General features: G+C 31.2%; 1 pseudogene; it reads right to left on the minus strand.

Moving 5' to 3' along the window:
- Positions 1-1,902: 1,902 nt before the first annotated feature.
- Positions 1,903-11,757, minus strand: LOC149535870 (polyadenylate-binding protein 2-like; annotated as a pseudogene).
- Between the last annotated feature and the right edge of the window lie 458 nt (positions 11,758-12,215).

Consider the following 12,215-nt stretch of genomic DNA (forward strand, 5'->3'; position numbering starts at 1 on the left):
GGTTGTTGGGCCTCATTAAGGGCATTTCTATAACTACCATTTTAGAACCTACTAGTCACAAGTATTTTGTGAACAAAACTATGATTTATGGGAAAATTACTGTAGAGAAATCCACAACCTTGAATGATATTTTGAAACAATACTCTTTGGCTTTTGGTCAAGAGATCAATAAGGAAAACTCAATATATTTTTCTTTAATACTCATCCTAGAATGGAGGAACATATAGGTAATGTTTTTTATTACAATAAAGGCTCTCTTCCATGCAAAAAATTGGGGTTACTTCTAAACTCAGGTATTCAATCAACAAAGCTATGAGACCTACTTATAGATGAGTTATAGAAAAAAGTGGTAGGATGGAAGGGAAAATGACTCTCAGTAACAAGAAGAGTGACTTTAGTTCAATGTATTTTATTAGCCCAATCCATGTATCAACTTTCTTATTTTGACTTGTCAATTTGTAAACTAGATGAGATTAATAAAATTCTTAGAACCTTCTTTTAGTAGGGATTTGATGGAAAGAGAATTCTTCCTCATTTATCTTGGGATAAAGTATGTACATCTAAGGATCAAGGTGGGGTTGGCATTAAGAATATTGAACTCTAAGGGAAGGCCCTGGGAGCTAGGTTAGTCTAGAGGATGCTTAAATTCCCTAATCTAAAATTGGTTAAGATTTTGATCCACAAATACCTAGCCTCTACTAATATTATTTATTTATTTATGGAAGTAAATCCTCATAAAGGATTGAGAATATGAAAGTTCTTGATGAATTGTAGGTCTATCATCCATAATAATCTTACTTGGAACTTAGGTGATGGGGAGAAGGCACTTTTTTGGAATAATTCATGGGGAGGCTACAAGGATTTAGATCAATATCATTCTCTCCTCTCTTCCATATAATATTTAGAGTCAAGGTGGGGTTATAACACTAGTATAGAAATAACAATATGTGACTAAAAAAAACCACTAAAATTTGTATATATGTGACTAAAATTAGTCAGGTGACAAATAGTAGTTAATGTCAAGTCATTCATAACATTATTAAATTTACTACTAAACAATTTTAGTCACTTATTTGATCACCCATTTTGATCATCAATTTAGTCATATATTTAGTGATATATTTATTAGTATATTAAATTACATATTTAGGCGTATATTTGATAGTTGATTTAGTGACATATTTAGTGGTATATTTAGTAGCTTATTTAATCACATATTTCATAGAATATTTAGTAGTATATTTAATAGTATATTTGGTCACATATTTAACAACATATTTGATGCAGGAGCATCTTGGGTGTAAGAGAAATCTTGCATCACCCAAAAATATTTTCTTTTTATTCTCTTCTATTTCAATAAGGACTAGTAGATAGGGTGGTTACTATTTATGAGAACTTGTTATTTTTATTAAGCTTCTCATACAAGCTCAAAATGTTCTCATTTTCTATATGAAAGTTCATCTTAGAGTTATAACGCTATCATAAAAATCTCATTGCTCCATCTTAAGTATTGGAGAAGTTATTGTGGACTTTTGGTGGAAATATTTGCAGAAAAATCTTTAGGCTCACCATCAAAGGCCTTGGAGTGCCCAGATAAGGTTCAAAAACACAATGGAAGGGCACTTATGCCATTTTAAGGCTATAGATCAGGAGCTAACATTTCTGAAAAGTGGCTATATATAATAGCCAATTAGAGCAATGGTTTGTCAGTTATGGCCTTTCAAAGTTGGGCTACCCAAACTATCTAATATAATTATCATAGATGTATTTGGCCAACTCTATATGTATTGTTAGGGTCTATTGGCCCTAGGTATTAAGTTTCAATGTCTAGAACCTTCCCAGATGGCATAAAATTTCCTATTTAAGAAAGGCCTGAATGTCTAGCACAACTTTGGGTGTAGTTCACAAATTAGTTTTGCAGATAACTATAATGAAGGCACCCATGTGGGCTAGCAATTTGTACTTATAAACTCTATAATTCTGCATTTTTGGAGGAAATATGAATTCCAAATTTTGTTCTCACATTTGTTGTTGTTTCTTTCTTTTTGTTATGAGTTTATGGTTTCAAGGTAGTGTATTTAGTAGTATATTTAATAGTATATTTGGTCACATATTTAGTAGCATATTCAATAGCATATTTAGTCACATATTTGCTAGTGTACTTTGTTATAATAGGGCATTATGGAATCAAACCACCATCCTCCTACTTGTGAAGTAGGTGCTCTTCCATTGAACTAGCACCCTTTTAATAATGCATAATAAATGATCATTTGTTTAATTTCATTCTCAATATAGCACCCAAAAAGGTTATGCGCATGCATTTCTTGAAATGGGAGTGAAAAGGAAACATCCAATCAAGCTGATAGTTTAAAGGCTCCTTTTATTTCAAAAAAATAGTTCTAGTTTGTCAAACTTAAATTAGCCAAAGGAAAAGGGAACTGGGGTAATGGTTTTTAAATTTAAAAATGATGTCCAACTTGTTACTAACAATGTAGAAGTGCATGTAGTGACTAGAAGATTTCTTCAAGAATGTCATCCAAAAATAGACACTTTGTACTAGATAGAGTGTCATTACCTTAATGACACTTTGCACTAGCCATTGGCATGGCACTCCACTAATAGATGAAAAGTGACCAGCCATAAACATATGAGCTAGAAAAAGAATACATTGAACTCTTCATAATCCATACCATCCATATACCTAGAAATAGAAGAATATTTTCTTGTGCCTCATTTTTGTGGTTAGCCACCTCTAACAATTTCTACAAACTTAGACGTTAAGACTAATAATACAATGAGAATAATTACACCATAGTAAATAATGCAATTGAATAATATTGTCAGTGCACACAAATAAAAATTTCTAATTTAAAACTTAAATGTAACACTAAAATATAGTGAGACTATTTATACAACATTAAATAATGCAAAACAATGATGTTCTCAAATCAACTTCTTCAAAATTAGCTGAGATCATTCACAATATAAAGTACCAGGCTCTATAAAGTTTGTAACAACAAATACTCTAGAGCTAGAGAAGGATAAAAATCTCAAACTATGTCATTTAATCCCAAAAGAAGAGTCCTTGTGAAACATTATCCAAAATTTTGAGTCAATAAGTGTTTACTAAAAAATATGCAAATAAATCCAAACAAAACATCACATAAGAATAGCAATCACCAAGCTGGCCACACAATGATATAGTAGTGTAGTAGAGAAATTTCCATGTTGATGATGTGCTCAAGATGTATTGCCCTCACTTTAGAAGATGGTGAATCTACAATAGTGTAGGCTACACCAATAAAGGTTGGATGGCGATGAGTTGTAAAAAAGTTTTGTTTCTCAAGTAAAGCTTCTAAGTCTTGCAATTATTCTAAGTTGTCCATGTTGCATTCCCCACATGATTAGAAAACAAAGTAGCATGAGTTATTAATAGTTTATCAAGTTTTGGAAACACAAATGCACCAAGTACCTGTTGTTTTTGTTTTTGAATTTTTTGTGCACCACCCCTCCTTCCATCCATTATTTGTCCTTGTTGGCTCTACCTTTATAATTGAAATCATAGCATAAAATTTTGCATCTATGTCATTCTAAGGTGAATGCTAGGTAGCAACTATTATTGATAATGAAAACTTGTAGGCTATAAGGAATTACAAGAATAAGATAATTTCTAGCCAAAGCAACTCCCTATGAATCAAAATTAAAGTACTACCCATTCCATTTATTAACCAGTAGAGGAATCAGATCATGAGGACCCTGACCATAGAATAGTTGTTGTGGGGTGAGTCTTGGAGCACCAAGATGATATGGTGATAAACTAGTTGGTATTGCAGGAGTAACTACAATAGGAGTTCTCATTTGAGAAAACTAAGTCTGACATGACAACAAATCAATAATTTAGATTATTTGCAAGCACTTGAATCTTCTGTGCATCTAGCAAATTAGTATGGGAATCTTAAATTCTCTACCATAAGAACTCTACATACTTGTAGTCTCACCCTTCTCTCTAGTTTTAGTTGAGCCAATGCAACATAAAGAGGTTTTCTTCCAGCCATCTTTCCACTCATCTCAAAAATCTACAATTCATGAAAAATACATCACATTCAAAACCATGCCATGCTCAAGTGGATAGAAAATGGGAAAATCTGGTTAGATACTAGGAATTCAAACAAAACATCTAACATGATAATAAGTAACATCTTACAACATGCATGAATTCTTCTAGAGAAGAAAAAGCCACAAACCCAGATCCCCTGCTTTGACCTTGGGGGTCCCTCATAACCAAAAAATAGTGGCATGATGTTAAGAAATTAAATACATAAATAAGTAGAATGTTTTTCAATGAGAAGCTATAGGAGTTGAATTTAACCACAATTTAATCCACAAGAAAATATTAAAATGAGAAAAACCTTAAAAGACGTACTTTCCAAGATGTTATGGTGCCAAATTTTGAAAACAATTCTCTTACCTTTTAATGATTAATGGAATCATCTAGATTTTTTAGATACAAATTAGCACCCTAAAAATTTTCCATTTTTGAGTTCCTCTCTTGTTCAATCTTGGTTTTCAGTTCAGTCTCCCTTTTATCCTTTTTTTATGCCCTTCCAACATACCATTTCTTATCATCATTTAAAGTTTTTCCATTTAAACTATCAACAGTATTAGCTACATCATCTGCATTTTTAAATTTAACAAATCCAAAGTCTTTGGATTTTCCATCCACATCCCTCATAATAACTGCACTAATGATGGGGCCAAATTTACTGAAAACATTTTGCAAGTCTTCATATGTAGTCATGTCTAACAAGTTTTTCACAAAAAATATGGATAAACTTGGAAGTACCCATTGATTGCTCTCTTTCTTCTCATCTCACAAACAAGCCAACATAGACCTACTTGCCATTAAGCAACAAGCCATTCAATTTTTCAATGGAACTCTATGCTACCTCTTCTTTCTCATACTAGACAAAACCATAATCTTTGGACTATCCTTTGTTATCTATAGCCACTTTGCAAGAAAGAATGGTCCCAAAAGTAGAGTATGTATCATACAATCCTCTATTATCTATACTTTTTTTGAGATTTTGTAAACAAATAACTTTAAGATTAACACACAAATCTTCAACTATTATGTCATAGTGAGAAAAATAAATAGAAATTTGTAGTCTGGGCTAAAATTTTGATGTAGCATATTCAAATTGATGAAGTTTTTTACACAGATACTCTTGTGAATGCTTGGATCATGATAGGAAAACATTATTCTCATTGTCTTACCATTAACACCAAAATAATTCAGAATCTCTAGAGCACAACTAGCTTTAAATGCAAAATATACCCAATTTTATTTAACATATCATAAATGACAATTGAACTACAAATATCAATGATTTTATTTAAAATATAGAAAATGATTATGATGAAAATAATGTAAAGAAGTAGCAAAGCCATGGAAGTTGATGAACAGTGACTATGATAATTAGAAATAGGAAGACTGATGCATATCTCATAATGACAAAGGATATCATTAGAGATTCTAAAAACTCTCAAATCATATACAAGAATAGTATTAAATATAGATAGAGAAATGTGAATATATAGTTAATAAAAATAATAGCAAGTGCTCTAGATTAATTTCTATCAAGTTTCTTTGTTGAAGGTTATTTTTATCCAACATCCAAATGAAAAGATATGAATCAAATAGTATCATTGAATAAAAATTTGAATAAAATGAAGAGGGTTTGAAGGTGGAAGACAAATAACATAGAAGCTATTAATATATAGATGTGGAAATCAACATTTATGGAAGAACATCATTCAAATTACAAATCCCATTCAGATACAATATTACTAGGTTAGAAGTCAGACATAACCTTCCACAATAGCATCTAAAGTCTATGTTGATACCAAATCGACTTCAATGTTACACTTTGATGCTTGAGAAATAACACCTTAAGGAATTAGCTGAAATAATAGCCACTTCAGCTAGCATCAACAATAAAAAATTATTTTCTTAGGATACTCTGCTATGTAATTTTCAAAAGAGATGCATGCTTGGAAAATATCCAAAATACCATCATTGAATATAATGCATATTTATTGAAATTCATTATATTGTTATCAAGAATAACCAATACTAGCTTCTTGGTTTTTCTACAAGAGATTGAATAATAAAGACAAATAACCATGCCACAAGAATGATCAAGAGAAGTTGGAAGACAAGCTAAAGAAATCATAAATGATCTTCTTTTATAATATTTTTTTTAGATAATATTAAAACTAAAATAATTATACATAATATTCAACCATATATCCCATATTTGTACTAGACACCAGCCTATAATTTAGCATCTACTAAGGTACATAGAAAAATTAACAATAATAATTAGTTATTTCACAATTGGATAGACCTACATCAAACGAGTAGTACTCATTCCTACTCATAAAAATCTATACACTGGCCTGCAAGTTAGTATCTACTAAGGTACATAGAAAAATTAGCAATAACAATTAGTTATTTTACAATTGGCTAGACCTACATCAAACTAGTAGTACTCATTCCTACTCACAAAAATCTTAAATTATAGTAATTTCTAATGGTGGAGAAGACATATATTCAACCTAAACAAAGTTGTATAATTAGTAATATAATTTTTTTGTTGATCATTATATTATATAATAATAATAATAATAATAATAATAATACAAAATAATTCCATATGGAATATTACATACAATTAGTTAGAGCATACCATTTTTCTATGATCTATTTGTGATTTCTACAATTGCTCTAAATTTAGTTTGGAACATGACACTCAAAAATTGAAGTTTGAACTATAAATAGGAAAAAAAAGCAAAACTATTGAATGATAAGAAAGCTTTGAAATATCTACACTGAGCCTAATTTTAAAAGTTGTAATCAAAAGTGAGAATGAAACATGAACATCTAAATTAATCTCTACAAGTCCACATATGAAATTAAGTTTGAACTACAAACTAAAAACAAATTTTCCTAAGTTTGTGATAAATTCTAAAATCTGAAAAATACTAATAGGATTATATTGGAATCTGGGAAGCTTGAAGAAACTAATATGTGGAATTACCAAAAGAAAAATGTGATGCTGAATTTCATTATTAAAAATGGCAAAGAGAGTGACTATAACAATACTTTATATAAATAAAGGTCTTAAATGATAGAGAAAAGAAGAAAAATTCCTTACAAAGGTATTAATGTCAACTTGTGGCTAAATAAAGAACATGACAATGATAGTTAGATAACCCTATTATGTCCCCATCATATAATATTGGTCAGTTTATTTTCATAGATGTCACAAAATCTAGAATAAGTTTTCTATGTGGTAGATTTTGTGTTTGTATATCAAAGTTGGTTTGGAGTTAGCCAACAAGATTAAACTGCTCTCCAAGCTTCATGTATGAGATTTGACGCTTTGTGGCTACATCACTTCCACTGGGCTAAACACTTGTCTATGATGTGTCAAGATTTTCATGGGAAGGTGCTTTTAAACATTATCATGAAGTATGAGATGGAGCTGGTTGGTTTAGGAAATTTGCAAAAGGCCTTTAGTTTCCTCATGCAACCAACATGTTCTATTAAAAGACCCTTTTTTGAAAACCTTCTTTCAAAATGTTGCATTTTATTTTTAATGAGAAGAAGTTGGAATCTAATTTTGGAGTCTACTTTGTTAAGGTTGATGCGAGAAAAAAATCCCCTTGTAAGGTCAAAGAGGAAACTTGTAGATGACCTTGAGAGTGCTTTTATTGATTTTGTAATGACTTTGAATCCCCATCCTCTCCTGGCCCTTGTTGTTTCTCAGAACTTGTGGGATTCTTTGGGTTCCATGCTCCATCCAAAAGCATTTTTAGTTTGTTTTCATTATTACTTGTCTTTCCCCTTGTGAGACCTATTCTTTTTATCATTTAGGCTATTGGACAAAAGAAAATATGGGAACAATATGCTCCCTAATATCATTGAAAAAGAATAGACAAGACCTAATGACATGTCCATCCCAAAATCCCCCCATCACAATCATGTGCAGCTATTAGAAAAATCCATAAAGATTTTTCAAGTAATATGATGAGAATTTTCTATCAACAACATCATTGTGCCCTGATGTACTAGTAAATGTAGCACTAGAAATTAATAACAAAATGTTGGATTAAAACCTTAAACAAAGTAGTGAGTGAACCATTTCCAACTATTTATAGCATTAGAACAACACTGGTACCCATGAGGAGTGTAAGTGATGAGCCCAGATATGTAAATGATAATGAAGTGCCACTGTATGATGTGGTGTTGAATGAATTGGATGGTCCCAAACTAGTGGAGATTCTAGTGATGATACCAGTTGGACTTGTAATACCACCAATGGGATAGTTGGAATTTTACACTAGGGTAGTAGTAGACATTGCTAGATTTGTAACAGGGGTCATTGGGGTTGTAACAAGAGTGGTTAGAGTTGTCATAGGAGTGGTAGGAGTCATTACATGGGTTATTGGGGTAGTGACAAGGATTTATAGGTTGTACTTGTAGTAGTGCTACAAAGGATTCATAGCAGTGTCAAAAAAAATTCATATCAAATAATAGAAAGAAAGATTGTGATACAACCTAAAAATTAGTTCCTTGAGCCTGTAAGTTTAAATTCATAGTATTGTCAATAGAATTTCTTATCAAATAATAGAAAAGAAAGAATGTAATACAACCTAATAATTAGTACTTGGAGCCCGTAGTGTAAACATAAGTGCCATAACCTGTAATCAAAGATACAAGATAGACATTATTAAGATGACCCAATCCAAAATCTTGATACCATGAAAATAAATGAAGTGTTTGATTAAATTCTACTTTCTTTTTAAGTTATTACTTATAAATGACACTGAGATTCCTATCACTTGATACAAAACTACTTAGTTAACAAATAAATGAAATGTCTAATCTAATCCATCAACTAAAAACTATTTGTGGAAAACTCATTATTAAATTTTATAGTTGTGTTCTTTAAAAATCAAATCCACATTTCCTTAATCATGTTTTACTATGTAGTAAGCTAATAAAAGCACATCCCCACTTCACCACTACAGTAAATTAGAAACACAATGGTAGGAAAGATGCACCAAACCTAAACATACTTTCTAACTTTTTAATTTCAAATAGAGTGAAAACTTATTGAATTTTCATGTAACTCAAATTCTAGGCTAATAAGATTTGTTCATAATATTTGAGGTTGAAAATTTCTGAGAATTTCTCATGGCCATCTTAGAGCTCAATACAACACAAATTTTTAATTTTTAATTAAATTCAGTATATAGATTACAAAATTTAATAGATGAGCCAAACTTAACCATATAAACATTGTAAATGTGCCAAACTTAGCCATGTAAAGGCATAGTTGGCATGAAGTCATTTTCATACATACATCCTTGATTAGGAGTCCCCCCTAACTCAAAGTCTACTTTAATGCCTTTTCATAATGTTCATACTCTTTTTTGCCTCCCAACAAAATTCCACTATGAAAATGTTTATAGTTTGTACTTTCTTCAAAGATCCATGTAGGTTGGAAAATAAAAAGCATTCACAACACATTATACTTACTGGGATAGGTCTAAGTGATCATTGCATTGTCATCAAAATCATAGGTTCTAGGTTCCATGTTATTCTTCTAATAGTAACTATAAAAAGCATAGGAAGCATGACCTACAAATTGTATTTGAATTGTAGCATGCACCTCTAGTTAGACTTTATAGTTAGTACCTTTGAGTCTAGAAGCATAGTCCAGAGTAGTCTACAATGTTTTTTCTAGAAAATTGGTCTTTGACACATTCAATTGTTCTCTATTTGTGGTCCTCAACTCTTCATGTGTTAATCTCAATCAAACTTTTTCAATTAGTTGGACTTGGCTATAGGTAGACACACAATACACATGACCCAAAATGCAAAAGAAAATAGTTACCAAGATCAAGAAAATAGGGAAATCTTCAATGCTGATCTTAAGACACATTTTCATGAGATAAATAATGCCTCAATAGATGAAATTATCATTAATGAGGATGGTCATGATTATAGTACTTTTTTATTCCTATAATACACAAGGCATTAGGCACATGCAAAAGATGTTGCAGAAGAAAGAGGGATGCACATAGTTTTATGCGAAACCCATGGTAAGGTGAAGATTATGAGTGTTGGAAATACAATAGGGAAGTAAACTATGCAAGGGGAGGGTGAATCAAAACTTAAAACTTTCAACCTCAAAAACTATTCACCACACATGTATCTCACAATCTATGCATATAAATTGAAATACCAAATTAAACATATACATCCATAGAATGAAAGTAAAATATTCAACACATGTTTGACACAAGATATTTGGTTACCTAGAAACCCTCCAAGGTGAAGGTAAAACTGGTTGGGGATGACACCCACAAATCTTCACTACTATAGTAATAAGCTGTATCTAATGAAGATTACAATGTTTGATCATGAAACATGATCTACCCTATGAAAGGCTTACAATATTGTTATATCTTACCCTATTAAAAGATTTAAACACCCTATTAAAAGTGTGTCTACTAAGAGGAATTTAACTTACAATGAAGTAAGAACCCTATTAAAAGATTTACAATAGCCTGTTAAGACTACTCTATTAAGAGATTTAACTAATTCACCTGTTAAAATGTCTCAACAATGATCCTTCAATTAGCACTTTATTTCTTGATGTTAGATCACCTCTATATTGATGTGTACTTGATCCTTTTTATTAGATGCATCTCTATTGTCATCTAATTCCTTTCCTCTATTCTCCTTTAATTGATTCTACAATTTAACTTAGTTCATAACTCCTTAATCACCATGAATGCTCTGTTCAATTCTCACTTCTAGCATTGGTAGAATTTTTAGGGATTTTCTTCCTTAAGAAGACCTAGGTGATTTAGGGTTAGGTATGAATCAACGATTATGATTAACCCATGTTTCCACTTAAACCTTCCATTTTTTTGATTGGATACATGTAATAGGTATTCACATTTAAGATTCATCCTTATGAACAAAGATCATAAAATAATCCTTAAGTCAACCTAAAAATAGTTTGCATAGAAGTTTGTGTCATTACAAACAACTATGTCAAAACTATGTAATGCAAAAGTTCCTAATGATCAACATCAACTACAACTTCAGTGTTGTAACTTAGCCTCTGAATGACTCAACATCCACTAATCACTTGGCATCTGAATAGCTCAGCATATACCATCTTCTCAACACTTGAGTGACCTAACACATACTAGTTACTTGGCTCACACTAAATATTTGTCACTCAATGTATACTATTTAACAATTTATGCTCAACATGTATTACTTGTTCAACATGAACTAAGTAAATGACTTAAGTATATTGTTGCTCAAATGTCAAAATCAATCTAAGATTAACAATCTCCCCCTTTGACATGAGTGGAAAAATACTTGATCATGTATGAATAACCTTTAACCTTTCAAGCATAACTCAGATAATATCCATATACATACAAAATTTCAAAAAAAAACTTCAATTTTTTTCAAAATCTTATGACTCATTAGTCATACCTCAAAATTCAATAACTCCCCTTGAATTGATTATGTTGTTTTGTATCTAAATCAAAATTATTCCTCCTATTGAGTAGATGTACTATGTTTTTGTTATTGACATCTCTTTTCTTCAAAAATAGTATATCCCTAATACTTCTTATTTCTGCCTTCATATTTCTCCCCATTTCTCATTTCATTATTTCTTATTCTCCCCATTTTGACACTTAGGTCAAAGGGTTGTACATTGAGAGTGTATTTGTCCAAAAATGATTTGTGGACCTCTAGCATTATTTCCAAAGTTACATCCCAATTATCACAAGCTACCTCTAATGATTTGATCTAGATGGTTAGCTTGGCAGCAAGGTGAACTAAGCCTTCATGAGTGTTTCTACAAAGGCTAGTTCCTTATGCAATATCTTCATATGTGGAGTTAGAATAGACTAGATGCTGATAACTTTAGCCTTGATGTTAGCTTCATCTGTGTGTAATACTCCTAACTGACTCTAGGAGTTGAGAAGGTTTCTAAAATGTTACTCACTCTAAGCTAGAGAATTTGGTAGAGTATTACCTAATGACTGTATATGACTATCCAAACTCATTGTGTGAAGAGTGTGAGATTACACAACTTGGTGTACAAAGAGAA

This window comes from Cupressus sempervirens, chromosome 10 (genome assembly GCF_028749045.1).
Source record: "Cupressus sempervirens isolate cs-2001-9-10 chromosome 10, ASM2874904v1, whole genome shotgun sequence".
Taxonomy (NCBI): domain Eukaryota; kingdom Viridiplantae; phylum Streptophyta; class Pinopsida; order Cupressales; family Cupressaceae; genus Cupressus; species Cupressus sempervirens.